The sequence below is a fragment of the Micropterus salmoides genome, unplaced genomic scaffold, assembly GCF_014851395.1.
Source record: "Micropterus salmoides isolate LMB-PRFRI ecotype aquatic unplaced genomic scaffold, ASM1485139v1 Ms_hic_scaffold_3, whole genome shotgun sequence".
Classification (NCBI taxonomy): domain Eukaryota; kingdom Metazoa; phylum Chordata; class Actinopteri; order Centrarchiformes; family Centrarchidae; genus Micropterus; species Micropterus salmoides.
The window spans coordinates 7019159-7041122 of record NW_024042261.1 but is presented as its reverse complement, the minus strand read 5'-3'; the positions used below and the strand labels follow the sequence as shown (position 1 = coordinate 7041122).

The following is a 21964-nucleotide window of genomic DNA, read 5'->3' as shown; positions in this document are numbered from 1 at the left end:
GCGAAGAAGAGAAAAAGTGACCCGACGAGTAAATACTAGACTGGCTTTTACTCGGTGTGAGCTTAAAGAGCTGAAAGGATGCAAGACAGATGTCAAGCTGGCCTTCTTGCTGTTAGACAAGTAAGTAATAACTTATAGGCTGTCTTGTGTTGTTGCACTTGCTTATTGTTTGCCTTTGGTAGCAAAGCTGTGGACTTGAGCAAAATCAGCCAGAGGTTTAGCCAATAACTATAAATCTTGTAAGCAAACTTACTAGATAACACTCGGACATCTGTAACATTAAATGTCAGTGCTCTTGCGTCGGGTGCTGTCTAGCTTTGTTGGCTAGCTTGCTGCCCAATTTTCAAGCAACATTATGCTGCTGCAGGTGGAGGTAAGAAGAGAAAAAGAGAGTGACCAAGCAAGAGGCTGCCAGACGTTGGCAAGAGCTTTGTGAAATAAAAGGCTGCAATAAAAGAGTTTGTGTCACATAAAATATATAAAGTCCCATTTAGAGAAGTAAATTGCCCTAGCGTTAGCATGATACGTTTGTTTTGGTTTTATCAATCAGATCACATACTCCCCTTCAGTATAAGACCAGGTTTATTTCATCACTGAATATCTGCTATTCATCAGTTGTGTTGTTTATTTTTTTTATCATATAAAGTGACACCTTGCTAATCCTTCATTTATTTAGATATTAAGTATAAATAAATCTCCTTGTTTAATCAGTAAGACATTGTCTGTGTTGTCTTAAAAACAGAAAACAAGACCAATCTATCAAAAACAATTCAATCTCTTCTTAAAAGACTCAATCAATTTAATAATTGGGTTATTAATTAATTAGGTTTATTCCCTGTAGGAATAGGATGGTGCCCCATCCAAATGTTTTTAAAGTAGTATTTCTCCTACACACTTCAGGTGACAAGATTAATGTTTGCTGGCTTGAAATGAGGCTGCTTTCATCTACCTCTGTCTCAAATCATTGTTTCAAAACAGGAAATATCAATGTAAGTTGCATATTTGCTGTGTGAGAAAAGAAAGCTTAGGAACAGGCATAGCAACAGTAACGAGTTAAGAGAATTGTTATATTTACAAGTAAAGCAGCCAGTGCAGTTTCAAAGCTATACATCATGTTGAGGTCTGACAGTACAAGGACAGAATAACTGACTGAAAGACTCACTGACTAAATGAACACACACGGAGCTTTGGGAAAATTGTATTTCAGCTTCATCATATCTGCATTCTGGCTGTGAAACAACTGAAAACACAGGTATTATCCTTTAAATACTTGCTACCAACTAGTGAAATCAAGGTCTTTTTTGATTACAGTACTCATTTAAAGTACAAATATATAATATGAAGAGGTACTAATCTAAAACAATGTCAATTCATCTGGCTTTTAATGGAGAGTTTTAATGTCTAAAGCTGCGTCTCAGTTTTTTCCTCACTACCAAGAAAAAAACATTTTGGCATGAAAATTGTCAAATTTCAAGATGCTCTTTACTGGCACAGACTACTGACAATTCATGCTGTCTATGTGCAACTTCAAACCTCTGGAACACTATTTAAACATACTGTATATACACAAGCAATATCAGCGCTTTTTAAAAGAGACACAAACCAAATCATTGGAGCTTTTATTCCCTGTTGGTGAGTCAAAATAGCAAGAGCGCGGCTGTGAGCTATTACTAATAATATAGACGGGATAATACATCTGGGAAATGTGAGTTACTGACAATCAAAGACAGAACATTTAGAAAAAGGGTGTGAGGTAACGCCTCTCTGTCTGTCTTTCTGACTCTGTCTGGTCCTCTGTCTTATTCTTCTGCTGCTTGCCCCACCCCGTTCGCACACAGTCTCTGGCTGGCAGCTATGGCTCAAGAGGTAGAGCTGGTCGTCCACTGATCAGATGGGTGGCAGTGACGGTTCAATCCCCAATCCTCCTGTCCACATGTCAAAGTGTCTTTAAACCCAAAATTGCTTCCAAAGTTCAGGCCAGCACATCGCATGGTATATAATTGAAGACATTTACTCTTTTTTTTAAATAATGTATGCATGTTTATGGATGGGCCCACATTTAGAAAAAGAAATCATGTCCATGCACACACACAGTCAAACACAGAAATCTGGTCTCTGGGCAGCCGTTCTTAGTCTGTAATTATCTCATTTAACACTCAGTAGATAGCAATTGCTTGCACGCATTCGCCCACGCAAACACACGAGCAACAAACCCATATGCATCAAACCAATAGTGCACACACACATTCACACTCTACCGCACACACACATACACACACACACACACACACACACACACACACATACACATGCATTCACCATCAGCAGCCTGCTCCAGTCTCGAGACGTAAGGAAGATGGTGAAGGTCAGACACACAGAGACAGGCCATTAAAATGAAACACTTGGATCTAATTATTATTGGGTGATTATTATTTTATTGCTGAAGACTGGTACTCATTCACTTTAAATTGTACTGGTCAATTGTGTGTCATAATGTGTTTATATGCAAGCTTTGATTTTAAAAGTAAACCTTTTTGAAACCATTTATGGCTGGTACTTTTCAGCAAACGCTATTCACTGTATTAGTATTCTGTGCAGTAGTTCGATGCAGACACATACTGGACATGATGCGCAAGACAAAAGCTGGTGCAGTCGTGTTAATGCATGCTGGTGCATGCATGCATTAACACGACTTTCGTGAGTTGAGTCTTATCGTTTTGAGCAACATTGCTGACGGTGCTTCTCTTTTTTTTTAACATGACATGATGAATCCTCTCAGCCCACAGTTCTTTGCAATGTAAACAGATACACCAGTTGCTCTTTCAGTGCCTTTCAGCAAGAGTTGCATGCTTGTCATCGCCATGAGGCTGCCAAGAAACCACAACATTGCTGTCTGTGTATATGTGTTAAACTACACATGTTAATTAGTGAGCTTATAATGTGCTGGTAGGATATTCTTTTTTTATTTAGCTTTCACCCATTTTCAGTCTTTAGGCTAAGCTAACCTAAGAGCTCATGGCTGTATCTCCATATTTAGTGCACAGACTTGAAAGTGGTATCAATCTTTTCATCAAAGCTAAGCGTTCCATCACAGCAAAAAAAGAGAAAAAGCCTAATGATACTGACTTCATTATTATAGTTTTGGTTTTCATTTCTTTACATTCTAAATCTGTTATTCATCTTTTTTAGAATGTGTAATCTCCACAGGGTCTTTCGTAGTGACAAATGCACAAAGAGAATTATCATACAATTCTGCAGTGCCTTTCAGCTTAATGTTTTTTGGGGGGGGGGGTTTGCCCACACACTCTGCTCTCATCAAACCCATTTCTAGCCCAGCAGGAAACTCTGATGAAACTACCATTTCTGCACCAAACAGTTGACAAGCAAAGTTAACTAGCTTAGCTAGCTAGCTGGTGAACATAGTGGAGCATTTAGCAGTTAACAATCCAGACAGACCGAGCTAAAAGGTGACGAGAAACACAAACTCATTCAGTCAGTCAGTCAATTGGGAAACTGTTATAATTCAATAACTTTCCTTCAAACTGTGTCTAATAGTTTGGACAGCAAACCAAACCATGGTTTGGTGAATCCCCTTCATAATTTTACTGCACTGAAGCAATACTATCAATGTTTCAGCTCTTGACAAATACTGTATGTCTCTCTGCTCAGCCTCATCGGCACAGAATCCACTTTCCTCCACAGTTCTGCATGAAAAGTTTGCTTCTTAACTTCTCAAGTTATTAGATTTGACTAGCTCATTTTTCATCCTGACAGCTTCATTAAAGCACCCTGAAAAAGCTCAAAATATTTGTGTGTGTGTGTGTCGGTATGTGTGTGATCATGAATACAGTCTCCTCGCCCATTTCCCTTAAGTCTGCTCGTCCCTGTCGCATTTTCAAAAGCTGTATTTTTTTTTTCTTTCTTCCCATCTCTCTCTTTCAGTATATCCCTCCTTCACAGCCATTGTCCCTCGCTCCTCTGTCATCCATCTCACCGTGCTTCATTACCCTTCACTCTTTCCATCATTCCCCCCCCCCCTTTTAACCCTCCATCTTATCTTTCGTTCTTCTACTCCTCCTCCATACTCTCTCCGTTTTTTTTCACCAGAGGAAAAAAAAACACTTGTCTGCTGGCTGCCGGTTTGTCTCCAGCCTCTCCAAACCTCTCCCTGCTTTGGTATTGGCTGGCTGGAGCCTCTGTTGTATTGGTATTGGTTGGTTCCAGCAGGTGAGGCATAGCTGTGCCACTTAATCAATGCCCTGCAGTGGGGGAAGCATGTGCCAGACACACAGTGCAGCAGCAGCAGCCGTCAGCATTGGCAGCTCTCCATGAAGCTGAGCATGGGGATGGCATGACCTTCAGACAGCCTGGGACCAACAGGAGAAAGACACACACACACACAAATACACGGTGTGCATTTTTTCCTTGCAAATCACGTTCTTACCCAAAATGTCCGCAGGCCACACCCAGAACTCCACCTTTCCACTGCAGAGGCGAACGCTCAACTTCTCACAATCGGAGAACGACTGTGAGTGTGGCAAGTAGGCACGGCAGTACTTTCTGAAGGTCACGAAGAGGCTCAGATAGCACATGCACACACACAAACACAGACTGCAGAGGCTGCCAGAGGCATGAAACACAACTGCTATACGCTCCATTAAAAGGGGAAAACATCATTGTAACAACAACAAAACTCAGTTCAGGGGGGAAAATTGTGTCGAGTTCAGTTACTGTGATTTTATACTGTCGTATGGTAAAGCATTTTGGCAAGACATGACATGACAAGAGATTGCAAGTAATAGCCATTATATCTGATTCAGACATACAATGCTTCCAACAGGGTGTGTCACATCATATCTCACCCTTTTTTTATTAGCAACATAATAACAATTTTATCAAGATTTGTACTCCTCGCACAGGCCTGATACACATATTTTCACATTCGGTGTACTTATACTTTATCGTGAATATCATTATTTCCATTATGTCCATCAAACTGCATAAAACTATGCTGCTTATAACTAACCATCATATCTGTATATTCATGGGAACATTGCAAATAATAACTGCTAATAGCTAATTCAGAATACTTTTAATGTTGCCTATGTGCCAAAATGTAAACAAATACAGGCTAAAAAACAGGGCTCAAGTTGCAGCTCACAGCTAACTTACTGACTCCATGGTAACATTATACTTTCTGTTTACACCCAAAGGCCCCAAATAATGGGAAGTGTAGTTTCAAAACTTGAGCGGGATTATTCCTCAAAATGAATTAAGGCAAAAAATGATCCATCAGTCCATTAATATGAACTAATTTTGTATCAGAGGGGCCCACAGTGTCAGACTTAAAATTTGAAACCTCTGGTTTTAATATGAAAAAGTTTGAGTTAAAGCTGAGGGGAAAAAAGGAAGGGGCTGCATTGATTAAGGTGAGACAATGACATACGATTCAGGACGGTTAGTTTGAGTAATAGATCCATATGTTTGGAGGCTTATCAGACTCCAAACATAAAGCTATCGTCTGATCACATGCTCAGTATATTTGCATCTGCATGTAATTAGCAAGTCAACACAGTGTGCTGCTGGATGACTTCAGTTGTTGGCAGTTGTAGTTGAGCCCAAAGCCCATTTGTTCCTACAGAATCCTTACAAAAGGCTCCTGAGTGGCTCAAGCAGCCACGCTATCAGGTCTGATCACACTATTATTTTACAATTATAAAACTGTGAGTTTTGAAATGAAATGGAGCGTGTGAACGTATTACTGCTCACACTCTCGATGTGTTGCTGTCCTCTGTCTTTACATGGGTCTTTTTTGGTTAACTACATTTTGGATTGGGTCTAATAATCCCTTTTGGATTTACTCTATTTTAAATATATGTCAAACAAAATGATTTATCTAATTTAAAATATTTTTATTTAGGTAGCTTCCACTTTTTGGATCAGGTTCAAAAACAGTGTGGCTCATTGATGTGATTCTAATAGTTTTTGGATAACAATGGAGCTCTGTTGCACAGAGGAATGAGATCCACAGGCTTTGAATAACAATAGTTGCTTTAATGTGATTTTTTTTAATGATTAGAAAAATGACCACTAGACAATGGTGGATATTTTTTACATTTACATTAATTCATTTGGCAGGTGCTTCCAAAGCCACGTAAAAATGAGAATCCAAAATTCTGTTGATAATTAGGGATTGAACCTGCAATAACTTGGAGGCAGCAGAAAGTTGTGTTTGCGGTTAAAATATTCTGATTAAGATCAGTAGCCATGCAAATATCTCAGCTTTCATTTTGATCCTATACCTATGGAGGTTTTAAAGTGCCATCGTATCAACATCTATTCATCATCTAAATGTTTGCTGGGTTATAGCCATTTCGCAGCAGAAATTGGCAAGCAATCCCGGATCCATTCATGCTCTTTCATTCAGGAAAGATAAAAATACACCCAATACTGTACGCAAACTCATTTTCACTCCTTCTCCCTCCCTGCTCCTCCTGTCTCAAACACTCCTCCCACATCTTGTCCTCCTCCCTAACCCCTGACCTCCCCTCGCTCTCCCACCCTCATCTCCTCTTCTCTCCTTTCTCCTCTCGTGAGCCCTGCATAGAGGCGGCAGGCCCCCCACGTCGCGGGCCTATTAACAGGCCTAGGTTCTCGGTAATGATGCCTCTCCTTATGTCTGTACAGCTGCTGCAGTACTGAATAGGGAGGATAAATGTGGGATCCTCAACATCCGCATCATTGTTTCACTGCCACTCTCTGCTGTCATGCCTGGTAGACAGAGGAGGGAAACGCTCTCCATGGATTTATCTGTCCATTTAATTCTATTCAATTGCAACATTTTGATAATTGGCTTATCGCGATATTTGTATTTTTTTTTTTAAATCAGATATCAGGTTTACACTTACATGCTGGATAAAATATTGCATTGTTATTATCAAGAATTCCTTGCAGTAAAGTTGTTATTTTAATACATTTGATTGATTTTCAGACACCTTACCACCATGATAAGAACACCGTGTACAGTTATACCAACAATAAAAAAAAAGAGAGAGAGAGAGAGAGAGAGAGAGAGAAATCAGCTAAGCGACTGACTATTAACTAAATGTGTGATGGATTTGAGTCATAGTAGCCCCAATAACCCCATTATTATTTTGACTCATGAATGTAGTCAATTCGAGAAAGTGATAAAACAGGTGAAACTGATCAGGAAACAGGAATTGCATACAAAGAAAGAAAGAACAAACAACTGAAGAGAGAAAGAAAAGATGCTGGGGTTGGACTCTCTTCCCAGTTAAAGTCTGCGAAATGCTTTTACAACAACAAACACACCACATGTGTTTTTGCACATTAAGATCTGTGTGTACATTATGTGTCCATGTTCCGTGGGACAGCAGACAGCTGCTGCAGGCTCCATCAGTCAGCTGCTGTATTTATAGGGTGCTGACCACAGAAAGCTAACAGCTGCATCACACAGGGACACAGACAGAAAGTGAGACTAAGGGACGCAGGAACCTGATGTGTTGAACATCTCTCCTATTCTGTCAGAGCTCAAAATAACTGTGGAACATGTGTAAACTATGTGTCTGCACAGGAGATATGAAATACATTTATGATGTATGCGTCCTTCCACACGGGATCAGACATGCGCATGTTGGTAGAGCAACAGCAAAGAATGCTACAGTTCGTGAAAAATGAAAAGTAAACGTCATGATTATTATAGCGCAAATTAAGCACTGTATGACAGAAAAAAAGCGTAAGGTGTAAGCATGATTCAAAAAAATTGAGACCAGACCATGTGCAGCACAGTCTCATCCAATTAAGGAAAATAAACATAAACGCTAGAGTGAAATTTCTCCACGGCCAAAAGATTACAGTAGGTGATTTACATGAAATAAAAACCAGCTTGCTTATGTTAGGGATGACTTTGAGGTTCAGGTTAATAAATCAGTTGGTCTAGTAAAGCTGGTTTTCATATTTTGTGTTGCTCTGTTTCATAAGTATATTTATATCTACTGTGGAAAATCATAAAATACATGATGCTCTTTTTGTCCAACCAGTGCTCTAAAACCTAAAGATATTGTGTTTACTATTGCATACTCACCATCAATCCTCATCACTGAGAAAATGGAACTAGAAAATGTTTTAAAATTTTTTAATCATCAATCAACCAGTAGATAAATTGACTACTTGTTTCAGCTCGAATCACACTTGCTAACTGGTGTGTCTTCAGATTTCAATTTGCATTTGCTTCTGGAGAGAGAGAGCTTTGGAAAGTTATGGATTTTGAATCAAGTTGCCTTTTCCAGTAGTGTCTCCCTTACCTAACATTTTGTGCTCAAAGCCCAGTTTGTGCACGTCAGGGTATTTCATAAGATTACATATGGTTGCGTTAGTGCCTTACATTGATAATGGTCTCAATAGCACACCTCACACTGGAACACAGCCAGCAGACCAGCATCAGGCTGTCCTCCCAAACCCTCCAATTCCCTCCTAAACACACTTGCTTTTATCTACTTAACTATGCAGAGTGTATGACACATCAGTACTTACAGACTGCTGCCAGCGATCATCTGCAGGTTCCAGTCTCATGTCCTGGCAACAGGAGGAGAGGAAAAGATCCATTAGGTTAATCTCTACATCATTACAGACATTATAACTGGGAGGAGGAAGATTCTGATGGTTTGTACTCAAATGGACAAAGTTAAAATGTTAAATTTCAACCTTTAACTGTCAACCTGACCTAACCAGGTGCAACTAATATCATTAATCGTGGTTCTGTTCCATTTAGGAGGGCTAGTCAGCGACTATGCACTGTGCCTGAGATTTAGGACACTTGAATTGAATGCAGCCATTATTGATGTTAGTAATTAAAGCTGTGTTTGGCAAGTCACAAAATAAGCTTTTTGATTCTGCCAACACTGTGATCGGATAACAACAAGGAAGCGTGTAGGTGGAGATGTGAACAAACATGGTGCGCTCCAGGTGAGGGGAAGCGATGCAGGATCATTTCAGGGAAGATAGTTGCCAATGCTGGATTACAAACCAGCCAAACAGGGGACCTGATCTCCAGAATTCCACAAGTTCCACTGTATGTCAACTGGTTTGTGCAAATTTAATTGACAATGTCTTTAGGGATATGCACCACTAAGTCCTCTTATGACACTATATGTCGATAGGGCTTATGGGGTGTGATATCCAGATATAAAGTGAATATGTATACCAGGGGTAGATGGGGTAAAATGTCTGCTGTGAAACAAGTGTGTTGTTACAAAAAAGTAGGCTACACAGATCTTATCTGCTAGATCGGGATCTGGGCCCATACTGACCTTATTGCACGGATCAAGTATCAGCCAGATGTGACCGATGTACAATTAAATACCGGTTCTTCGTCAATGTCAGCATGAAATTGCAAACTCAGTAGAAAAAAAAGATTGAAAAAAGCAAAACAAATATTGTTCGTCCTCATCTGTTTGAAATATGTTGCTCGTCTGTTCAGAATTACAGGCCTGCTGATGCTGAGACAGAGTTACTTTGTGTGCAGGAGATGACAATTCAGTGCACCATGGTCATGGCGGTGATGCTAATTGATTTCTAATCACAGACTGCTCCTTTCTGCTCCTAGAGCCTTAATGAGGCTGATTACAACCATGTTGCTGCTACCGAGGATGACTGCAGCACACAGACGATGGAAGTCGACGAGAAAACGTCTGCTCGGGATTTCAGCTGGATCCTGTGGTGGTGGATCCCATCAAATGATGATTCATCCCATCGCACATGCTCAGTCTACTCTGCTTAATTGCCATACAGTCAAAAGTTGGCTTTGAAGTGCTTTAAGGTTGGCAGAGACAAAGAGGCAGACGGGGGTGGGGGGGGGTGGGGGGGTTCATCCTGAGTTTGAGCTCAGCTGTGATGTAACTGTGGACGATGGCTGTGCCGCAGTCAATTTAGGAGGCGATATCCTCAAATGGCCTCAGCTCCCTCCCCACCTCGCCCCTCCTCCTTCCTACTCTGTCTCTGCCTCTCTCCTTTCTCTCCCTCCCTCCAGCTTTTTTTTCTCCTCTCCTCTTGCTGGTGCCATTTATCTCTTCCACACCCTATCGTTCTCGCCAATTTTTTTTTTTTTGCTACAAAAATCTCCAGCTACCCTGTTCTACCCTCACGCAGACTCTAATATTATCTCCCTTCCTCTTCTTCCCCTCCTCTTCCCCCTCTCTTGCTGTCAGCTCGTCCATGCATCACTGCCTCTGCTCTCCTCCTGCCCAGCATCCCTCCTCTCCTCTCTGCACTAAACTACACACATACACACTCAGAGAATAATATCTCCCGCTAAATTCACTTCAATAGGACTCCCTCGGCGTGGAACGTGTTAGCACGTTGCAAACTACCCACCCCCACAGTAAAGCTGCTCATTGGATAACCTTACTGCTTTTAATAACAGTATATCCCCCAGACGTATTTAGCTGTACTATATGTTTATGGCCCCTCCACACATCTCAACCTCTCCCTGCACCACTCTCATCATCGCTCACCTTCCCAGTTCCCTCCCTCCCTCCCTCCTCATTTTGTTTCTCGCTTCCTTTCTACCTCTGCTGTCTCCTTCTGCTCGCCTGTCGATTCAGGGTTTTTTTTGTGTGTTGACTGCTGTTGCTGGATTGCTAATACAGAAAAAAACATTTTACATTTTAAAAGCTGACAAACACCAGTTTACACATTGAAACTGATTATTTTGAATGTCAAATCATTTAAAATCCTACAGGAGCATGCTGGATGTTGGATGCAACAATGTCACGTGTCTCCATACATTCATGTACGCACATGTGTGTACATCTGTGTGAGTGTGCCCAACCCTCATTCCTCTCCTCTCCTCTCCTCTCCTCTCCTCTCCTCTCTCTCTGACTGATGGAGGGTGGGGTAATCTGCACTGGTTGCCATGACACCAGACAGCACTTGCTTGGTGAAGGCACGTAGCTTCCTCTCTGCTCTATTTCCCCGGAGCCCTCCACTCAGGGGTTTGTGTGCATCTGTTTCTGTGTGTGCCTATGAATCTGGGAGAGTCATACATCATGCACATAATGCAAAAAGCTAATTGGAAAAATAGAACATGGAGAGAGCATTTGTGTGTTCTCGATGGGTTTAATCGAGGGGGAAAGCAACACCTATCTTGGAGCAAATACAGGTTTTTAAAGCAAATATAACAGTAGTAGTCTAGATTGGAAATTACTAGTTACAATACTCAGAGAAAGACATTCTGGTGAATTATAGTGAACTATATCCATTTCTGAGTACGCTTGGACACCCTGGAACCCACTCAAGGACTCCTCTACTTCCCACAGCAGACGTTTACTACATATGCTTACCACAAATCTTATTTTACGGACCGGGTCATTTTCCCTCTTTCATTCATTTTTCATTTTTATTCAACCTCACTTTTGAAATAACTTGTTCTGAAACCCACACTGTTGAGGGCAGCTGGGATGTTTTGGCTCCCCAAGTCTTTCAGACAACAAGCAGCATCCTGAATCACCTAATACGGAGTCAATATTGGTCAAAACTAAGGATTAGGACATTTGTTACAGATTTTCTTTTCCTTTATCAGCAGAGATTGGCTTTATGGAAGAACTTACTGCAGCTGAATAATCACATCTATGGGGCTAAAACATATTTTCATGCTTCACAAGTTAGGTAGGTGCAGGTATCTCCCCTTATTTTGCAGTTTGATTGAAAACAAGAGATTTAATTCCTCCAGCAAATAGCTGTTCTCAGACCTGATGCAATTACTTTTCGTAGTCTCAAAAGGCAATCATGGTGTTTTGAACCACTCTCCTCACAGCTCTTGGAATCCTAATAAAAGTGTCCATGCCAGCTCCTATCCATCTATCTATCTCCAGACTCCAGCCTAGATGAATAATTTAGCAGGCTATATTTCCAGCCATCTGCTTCCCTCTCTCACTCACTCACTCTCTCACTTGCTCTCCCTGCATCATTCTTCCTTTCCCTTCTCAGTGAAGCCTCACAGTTCGTGTTCTGCCCTCTTTCTTATGTATATAGCCATGTAGTGATGGGTTTCCACATGCAAAATCTCAATTAAAACGTGTGCAAAAAAATGTTGTTTTCAAAATCATAGCTTTCAGCTCCTACTACCATTGTTTGGGCTGCTCGAGAGTTGACCATTGTACAGTTTAATTATACATTCACAGTGACAAAATCGGATTCATTTGTAATCTGTGAATATTTAAGAAAATCACAAAAATGACGTCATATTAAAAATGATGCTCACAACAGGATGCAGCACTAACTCTGCAATGATCCTTGAAGCCATTCTGTCATTAACAGAATCCAGAGGAAGCCTTGACTATACATATACACCCTGGATCAAATCATTAACTGTGATCAACATCTGCAACACTGCCTGTCAGAGCCCAGCAGAGGTCAGCCAAGTTCCTCTTTCCTGTCAGCATAATGAGCCAGCAACCACATGTTCTCCACCTGCATCGTTTTCATTATCTGTGCGCAACAATTACGCCACCTGAGTTTTTGACAATCCTCCCATGCTCGCAGTTGCAGTACAAGGATTCCACTCTATAGGAAAATGAATACATAATTACATATATAGCAACTGGTTGATGACATGGTGTCTGAGATTAACATAGGCAAACTGTTGAGGAGAAGACAGGAAGGAGCAGACAGACAGATAGCGAAAGAATCCCGAGAGAGAAATAAGTCAGGCTGATAATGCTGAATGATGATGATGAGGAAGAGGAGGATGGAAAGTCCACAAACACAGACACAGAATTTTTTTTAAACCTCAGAAATAGAAACAAAGGGTGTTTTTTTATAACCATGAATAATGACCAGACAACACAGAAGTGTGTATCCTGCTATTTGAGAGCAGACCATGGAATCTGTGATGGGTTTTGGTCTAAATTGAGTTGATAACCCTTCATGTTTTGTAATCAGCCCTCATTTTCTACAAGTCAATTACAATTCCATTGTTCAGTCATGTGAAGGTTAGATCACCATAGCTACCAAGCAGGCTTATATAACACAATATTATCATCATACTTTAAAAAACAAACAGATTTTCCATCATTAGATGCAAAAAATATAAAATAAATATACTTTAATGACCATAAAATACAAAATCTTTTTTTTTTTAGCAATACAGTCTTTAAACTTAACCCTTCAGGTATAAAGGTTGAAAAAAAAATTTGCTGCTTTTTATTGGAAAATGGATTTCCAATAAAAAGCAGCAAATTTTTTCTACCTTGTTTCACAAAGCACAGTAAACTCCAATTTCTTATGCACACTGAAAGTCACTGTGTTGAAAGTGACCTAATTTGGGTCTACACAGCACCAATGCAAGAATGGGTTAACATTACCCAGTAGGAAGGTTTTGAATTCTTATACTCCTCTCACTACTTATAATCTCGCATGTCACTATTTGTTACTAATTGTAAATAACATGTGTATCCTTTGCAGTTTTGAATGTCAAATGTACATAGTTCTGTACAATAAACAAAACATTTATGACAGTTTTAAGGTAAAACTTCAGCTTGTTGTGTCCAGCACTGGGGCAAAATAACCAGTTTGGAAAAACACTAACACTGGGTTAAAACAAACCATCTGTACTGGGTAATGATTGTGTCAGGCTATTTCTAACCCAGTCCATGACCTACATTTTCAACTGTTTTCAAAACATTTCTGTTAAAATTTGAGAACAAATATAATCCACTGGAGATACAAAAATGGCTTCAAGTCTAGTTCCTCAATTAACCCTCCTGGGATTTAGGTGCCTAATTAAAAAATCCAGGAAATCTCCCTATTAAGGGGCAACTTCTCTAAATCTGCCCCTTTCTTTGACAAATGTACTATCTCTATTCCTGTATCTAAGAGAAGAGACGGGATGTTTGCAACAAGGGAGAGCTCTTTCTTTTTCTTTTTCTTTTTCTTTTTACTTCTTATTGTATTTCCATTTACTTTCTAGTCCACTACATTTAAAACCATAAATACTAAAGTACCAATGTACTTTTTACTCCACTACATTGATCTGAGAGCTCCAGATTTAAAAAATACACTGAAAAACTAAAACAAGTTTATTAATGATATATTTTTAAGGGTTAAACTACCAATCGGTAATTTATAAGTACAGCAGCGAAAACATTGTCCTAGCAGCTAAACTTATTAATTATGTAATACATTAGTAACAAAAATCTGATGATAAAATACACAATATGTTCGATATGCTCACACTGCTGTGCACATTGCTGTGTGTGTGTTTTCTCAAAGTTAGAAAGAGTCAAAATTAATTTAAAGATGTACAACTGTCCAAATGCATGAATTTGCACTAATGTTTTTGAGTGTTTGTGGATTTGGCTTGCATGCTAAAAATGGCTAGCCATGACCTGAAAGAGCCCCCCCCCCCCCACACACACACACACACACAAAGCTCTCTCTGATCTATCTATATTCATGCTCTCTGTGCTTATCTGCTGGCTGGCTGATGACCCTGCTGGTCAGTTAGCTGGCAGACTGACAGACTGGCTGAGTTGCTGTAAAACTGGCCGGCTGTTTTGCTGGCTGGAACGCGGTTGCCCCTGTGTAGCCCCTGCAGCACTAGCAGCATCTATTACACATATACAAACAGTCTCTGATTCCCCCAGACGTTCGCATTCAGCACGACCTGTGATGACCGACTGCATGTATTTATAATCTGCTCTATCCTGCGGCAATTAAACCCCCTGAACCTCGGCACGTTGAAAACACCACAGTCAGGGAAAACTGTGAACAGCACATGTCTGCTCTGGCCATCTTGTCACCTCAGTAATCAAACCGACGAGCGGCCGGATGCACTTGTAACCCTTTGCTTTCTGTTCCCTTAGACACCTCGCAGCACAGAGACACTAAAGCCTCTGGCTCTTGGTATCCTGTTTCTAGGAACCGCAGTCCATTGTGGGCTGAGGTGGGGTGGGGGTGGAGTAGGGGAGTAAAGTGGGGCAGGAGGGTGGGCTCAATGTGCAGAGGTGGGCTGTGCATGTGCAAGGCTTTGCACACAATGGCGTCTGAGCAAGGTGTGTATTTAACACACAGGGAACATTGCTTGAGTGCATTTAGCATGTTCGCATGTAGAATATGGTTACTAGACCTCCTACATGTTCTCAGTCTTGTACCTGGTGGTCTCACTGTTGCTAAAGGTTTTAAGTCCAGATCATGTCTGTTTGGATTCTGATGTGCCAATCAAGGCAGTGAACTGAACCAGAGATAAAGAAGATAGAAATGAGACACAATCCACAGCTACGCTGTGAAATGACTGCAAGGTAAACGACAGAAGTGGGAATGCATGGGGAAAGAAAGAGAGGGGGTGTACTGAGGAAATAAGGAGAGAGAAGAGAAAGGAGAGAACAAGGGGAAAGAAAAAAAGAGGTTGGGGGGGTGGTGGTGGTGAGGGACAAGGACAGGAAAGAAAAAAGGGTAAGAAAAAAAGGAGGAGGAAGAAGAGGAGAAGAGGCAAGATGAGGAGAAGGAGCAAGGCAAGGCGGGGAAAAATAGAGAGAGTGGAGTGAAGGGGCTCTGGAGGGGGAGGTGAGGGGGAGATGGGGAGGGGAGGTGGGGGCTGCTGCTGCTGATGCTGGAGCACAGCGCGGCCAGGCTGAACCGAGTGAACTGCAGTGGAGGTCAGGGAGTCCAACATTCCTCTGGAACACTGTGTTTACACTGCGTAGCAGAGAGGCGGGAGGGCGGGGGACGAGGGGTGGGGGGGTGCGAGGGGGACGACGCGCAGGGAAGGAAATCATCTCCCGGAGACACTCCTTACAGGGAGGGAGTGTGTGTGTTTGTGTGTGTGTGTGTGAGTGAGTGGCGCGTGTAGTGCTGCCTTAAACTTTATCCACTAATCAAAATCAAAGGGTTAAAGCTGAAATTTGAAAGTGTGTGAAAGTATCACTCTGGGTGCGATTTCACCTTCATTATTAATGTAGGTAATTTCCAAACTTTAGAAAATATGGAGTGGGATTAATACATTTAAAAGTGTTTTTAGAAGGCATCTGTGGTCCAGTGATTTAAAACTAAAAAGGAAAAAAACACGAATTAAGCGTGAATTTTGTCTCCTGAGTATAACTTACAAATAAATGCAGCATTTCAATCAAAAAATAATTAACAATACTTTCAAAAGTAGACTTAAATTTGGGTTTAATTAATAAAATTACATGTAAGTTACCACATACCAAATAACATGGAGCTCTTAAGAACTAATTTAATTGTAAGAATGAAGTTAACAAACATTTTTAGAGTGCTGTAATTTGTTTGTTTGTTTTTTCAATTATAATTGAAGATTTCAATTGATCATATTGAATTGAAATTTAAAATAAAGATAAATAAATTTAAACAAGTCAACAAGAAAAAAAACTTCTTTACTTTTAAAAATCAAGAATGTTTTGTAGAGTGCAACAAAGGACTTCATAACATTTTACAAAACAATGATTTGACAAGAAAATGTAAGTATTTTACTGCTTACAACAAAGCAAATCATATGTTCCTTTTTTCTTTACTGGAAACTGTAAATAATCTGCAACAGCAGCTGAATTATAAAAACAGAAAAATTTGAACTAGAACTGAACTCGTGCATTTTTGAAGATTAAAATATCCTTTGTCATTTGTCATCAACCACACAGACAAAAGTTTGTCTCATCAAAGAACAGCAAACCGGCAAGTGGTCAGAGCAGAGACCCTGAGCCCTGCAATCATCTCCCACTATGCTGCTGCACATACTTTCATTATCCCATAAAGACGTTTCCTTCCCCATCTGCTGGCACAACAGAGAAACTACAATGCAGCCAGTAACTGCATGCAGACTGCTGACACACGGACACGACTTTGAGACTTTCAGGAATTACTGAAAATCACGTTAGCATATTTATAATTTCTAACCTATAATATTAAATGAAAATGGGAAATTTGGTATCTATCATATACAATAACTGGCTTGCTCTAAAATTGCTGGTTAGAGTTCATAATGAGAAAACTGTGCAATTTTGTCAGAGGTTTTAATTTGTAACAATAGAGAAAATAAAGTAAGAAATCAAAGTCATCACACTCACTGTTGTCTCAGTTTAAAGCTGCAGAAGCCATATCTTCTCCCACACACATCCATATGTTATTGAGAAACTACTTAACACAGAAAAGGTGTTTCCATTTATATGTAAACGTAATGTGCCGGCCGGTTATTTTCCAGACCACTTTAAATTTGATTTAAATGGTGATATTTGTATCAGCCGGTGACTATCCAGACTCAGTAAATATTTAGTGTTTACTGTGCCACTGAGGAAATTATCACCGCTGGCATCAGTCAGAATGACATTTCAGTGAATCAAAGCAGAGCAGGAGACAATTGGCTGTCTGGGCTCCGGACTGAATAATCAATTTGTCCCCAGACTGCTGCATAGCAAAACTCAATGCAAAATCGCAGACTAAAGTTTAGGGATGTGAGACACTAAAACTAGATTAAAATCTGAAACCTCTGGCCTCTATGTCTTGTGTTGTATCCCAATCCTGACACAGCAGGCTCTTTATTTCTGACTATCATCAATGTATGGCAACAGCTTCAGCTTCAATATTAAACTAATCATTCAAACAAAGAGAAGATCAACTACAGTTTAACATTAGGAGAGAGGCTGAGTCATGGCTTGAACTTTTGTCTCTGAGAGCTGACTGTCATTTGACAACAGGCTGTCGGACACCTGACCAGGATTTCCCCAAACCTTTTCAAAACGAATGACTGTCGCACAAATGCACGCAGCACGAAATCATGTTACTGTAACCATGTCAAAGTAAAGGGGCTTTATAGACTACATTTAAAAAGCTTTTATCTGCTGTGGATTCATATTTTGTATTTCTGTAAATTTTTAAAGGTTTGCATTATGGTTACACACATATTATACATTGTGTTTTTTAGACAGATTCTGGTATTTTTCCATAGTATTTTGACAAAAACTATGGAAGGATTTCAAAATAAAGTTAACAAAATAAAGTTGAGATGGAAAGTTTCTTGAAAGTTCTAAAACAAAAAGCTAGTAAGTGGACTTTGAGTTGTGATTTTTTTTAACTCTGGAGATTACAAGGATAACTAAAAGCTGAAATTCTAATATTTAACACAGTTTGTATTGTGGCTATTTGGGCTTCGTTTTCTATCGAACGTCCAACTTGAAACTAACTTCACCGTGGTCCTTTCTTCCACTACTACCAGGTAACCTTGAGTAACTTGCCGACGGACTTACAGCTTAATTTATAGTTCGACAAGGCATGCTGCTGTTGTGATGTTAGCTGTAGTAGCAGGAGAGCTGTGAGTGTCGCTGTTTGGAGCTGCTGTGATGCTCTGGGACCGTCTCGTCCTCTCATGTTAGCTTTGCAGCAGCAAGTAGCGACAGTTTGCTAATACACAACCTGCTAACATTAGTGACATTACTTGCTGTGTCGTTGTTCACTCTATAATGGTATTTCTCATGGTGTTGGATTTCTCCAGAATCACTTAAGCTACCCCACCTTTAAAATGCAGAGAAATATCCCGAGTTACAGTTGGAAATGCCATATTTCACTGAATTTACATAAAATGTTCTATATCGGGATATTTATTTTTTGTATTATCGCACAGCCGTAGTGGCTATTGTCAAAAAATTCTATTGTCTTAGATGTTTAGGGTTCTGCGGGGGAATTATGACTTGAGTATTTCTAAAATCCTGGCTGCGGCCCTGCTACATAAAACATTCAGTGGTAGAAGAAGAATTCAGATTCAGAAAGTACCAATACAATAATCTAGAAATCCAACACAACTAAAAGTCCTACATTCAAAACCCTACTTAAACAAAAGTATTCCGGTATTATGAACAAAATATAGTTTGAGAAAAAGTACATGTTCTGCAGGAAAAGGCACCTGTGGCTGATATATTACTATGATTATTATCATCACATTATTAGATAGTTATTATTACTTTGTATCAATATGTAAGCAGAATTTTATTGTTGTAGCTAGTCGAGGAGCTAACCTGAACTACTTTATAGTCAGGTCCAGTTCAGCCCTATGATTCCCAATTTAGGGGTCTGGAACCTGCAAAGCTCACAAGATAAATCTGGGATGTCATGAGATGATTAATGGGGCAGGAAGGAAGAAAAAATGTTCAGCTTCCTATATTTATACCCAAATCTTTCTATAATCTGGGCTTTTTTTGTAAAATATTGGATCATTTTACCTGAAGCCGTTATTTAAATGGCACAATCTGAGAAGTTCAGAGTCTCTTTAACATTTGAGGGCTCCATTAAGAACCAGGTTTTTTTTTGTTAAGGGTCAAAAGCCAAAAAGGTTGGAAACTACTGGTTTAATCTTTAACGATCCATTGTCATTGTATTTTATAATAAGGTTATCATATGGTTTGGTTAAGTATGGAACAATGTCACTCACTCAAAAACAAAGAAACATACAGTAGAAAGATTTTAGAAAGTCATGTTCGGGTCTAACAAAGCAGATTGTAAGAAGGGACCGGGCAACAACACTGAACTGAGCCAAAGTTTGCACCCTCACTGGAGGCACCCGCACCTCCCCTGGGGTATTAACAAGCAGCCCCATGCGAGGAGAAGCAGACAGTGTGGAACGCCACCGAGCTTGAAGCAGCCATGCCGCTGAACGGGCGAACAGCTTCGTGCCAGACATCTGTCGCATCTTCCTTTTTCTACATTCCCATCCCTCGCTCTGGAAAAAGACAGAGGCCCAGGGAAAAGGTGGCCAGAGAAGGAAATTGGAGACAGAAGAGATGGGCGAGGTAGGCGTCGGATCAGGAGCGAGCCCAGAAACAACAATGGATAGCCACAGCTTTGACAATACCTTTCCAACCCTGACACCCATCCACCCATCCACCCCCCGCCACCCCCTGGATAGCCAAGACCTTTGCTCTTTCTTCATGACAGGCAACATTCTTTTGTCTGGGTCCGGCCAGAGTCTGGCGGACCCAGACAAAGGCAAGAGCACAGAGGGGACAGAGAGAATGACAGAACGGAGAGAGGAGACAGTGGAGGTGGGGGGATGATAAAGGGAGGGATAGATGAATGGAAGGGGTAAGATCGGCAAACCGTGCTCACCTTTTGTCCGACACTCTCCCCCTGCCTTTGTGTGTGTCTATGTCATTCATTTTCCAAATTTTTGCACGGTAATCCAGCAACAAAGTTATTTTTTTCTTTCTTTTTTAAGTGAGGGTCGCGAATGCCCACAGCGTGATGATTATTAATGTTGTATTTTCATTATTCGGTTGACTTTTTCGCCGCAACGGCCAAGGGCTGCCGTGTCCAGAGCGGTCCACTCCAGTCCGGGTTGGTAATGGCATTAAGAACAGCGGGAGAGGAAAGGAGAGGAGAAGAGAGGAGAGTCAGGTGATGTTGTTTAGTTGTTGGTTTCAGTACCGTTCTGTTCTGCTTTACCACTCAGTTACATCATCAAAAGTTTCCTCACTCCCATCTTCCTGTTTTCTGTACTTTTACTAACACAGTACAACACTTTATAGTACGTTGACTGTGTATGTATGATTGAGGTAAATAGTGTGTTGATTGCAGCACGCAGTTTGTCTTATGCAGTATATCCAGCAGCTACTTGATAAACAATGACCACAGGAAGGAGGTGCCTTGTTTTAATAATTAAAAGAATCACAAACGTTTCACTGTAACATTATTTACACACACACAAATAAGTAGTTGAGTAACAATTCCACAATTACCTGGAATCTAAATTGCTTCCAGTAACTTTTCACTTTAGGTAAACTTATACAAAAGTCACATGTCTGACCATTTATATATGTAGGCTTTCACTTCTCACGGATTAAATATTTGACTCTTTTAGTTAGCAACACTGTATTAAAATAATAATATATATGTTACAATGAATGAAATTACTCTGCAATGTGAATGGTATGCTTATAGTAATGAACCCACAGAGATATATCACCCCACTCTGCAGCACTACAGAACCAATTAGCCTCCTTTACCCCATTGTTTTGGTTTTAGTGTTTAGTTCATTCTTACTGCATTGATCAATCTTTGTCTCCAGCAGCCAAGATAAACCCACGCTACCAGGTCAGCTTCACAAGGCAGATATTAAACCAAGCTTATGTAAGCAAAAGAAAGTAAATCGAACATAGCTAAAGACCAAAATGTTTTACTCAGGAGTTGGTCAATTCGATTATAATGGAACAAATGGTACTATGAGTCTACTTGCTTGATTATCAAGGAAAATGAAAAAAATACTGACATTTTGAAAAATGTTTTTGATCAAAGTTAAGCGATAAACAATATTTATAACAATGACTAGTAAAACAGAACTAAGGGAGCGTGTTGCTCTACAGAGGAGGCGGCTAGAAGGAGTAAATATTGGCCCACTGGCATCCTGGCACTAGCTCAACCTACATCTGTCCACTGCAGAGACACTATCTACAACCTGGAGGAGGAACTAGCATCTCTAGAGTCTATTAGTATAATATTATAACATTAAATAAACAGTATAATTTTCAATTAATAGTATACTGTTAGTATAACAATAATAGCCTATATTAATTACTATATTCATTATAATTTCATATAATAGTATGGCCTACTATTTTACCACTAGCTGAATATAAAATCCAGTTATAGCTGTTTAATTTCTGTGGGTTATTTATTTATTTATTTAATCCTAAAAATGGCACTACATCTGTCTCTAATTTGTTAATGCTAAGAACTAACTTGTCAATAATCATTTTGTTCAACATTTAATGATTTGCTGTAGTAGGCTACGTCAAACCTTTTTTAATGTCCCGCCCCATCCAGGCACCAACAAAAGGCGCCGATACAGCGTTAAAACGCCAGCAAGCCAAACCCAAATCTTCCTTGTCTTCTTCCAGTTTTCTTCTGTCTTACTGCTTCACCTGCTGCCATCGTCTCTCTGTCTCTGTCA

The 21964-nt window shown here is 40.2% G+C and overlaps 1 long non-coding RNA gene across 8 annotated transcripts in view; it reads right to left on the bottom strand.

Annotated features, from left to right (window-relative positions):
• The window catches only part of LOC119882794, a 104111-nt gene that overhangs the window by 61321 nt on the left and 20826 nt on the right, over positions 1–21964 (bottom strand). For 6 of the 8 annotated variants that reach the window (XR_005440546.1, XR_005440543.1, XR_005440542.1 and 3 more), the window contains exon 2: positions 8554–8595. This is a non-coding gene — a long non-coding RNA (uncharacterized LOC119882794). Of the gene's footprint in view, positions 1–8553; positions 8596–20124; positions 21073–21964 lie in introns of those variants that run through there. The other 2 variants (XR_005440547.1, XR_005440548.1) reach the window with 2 other exon arrangements.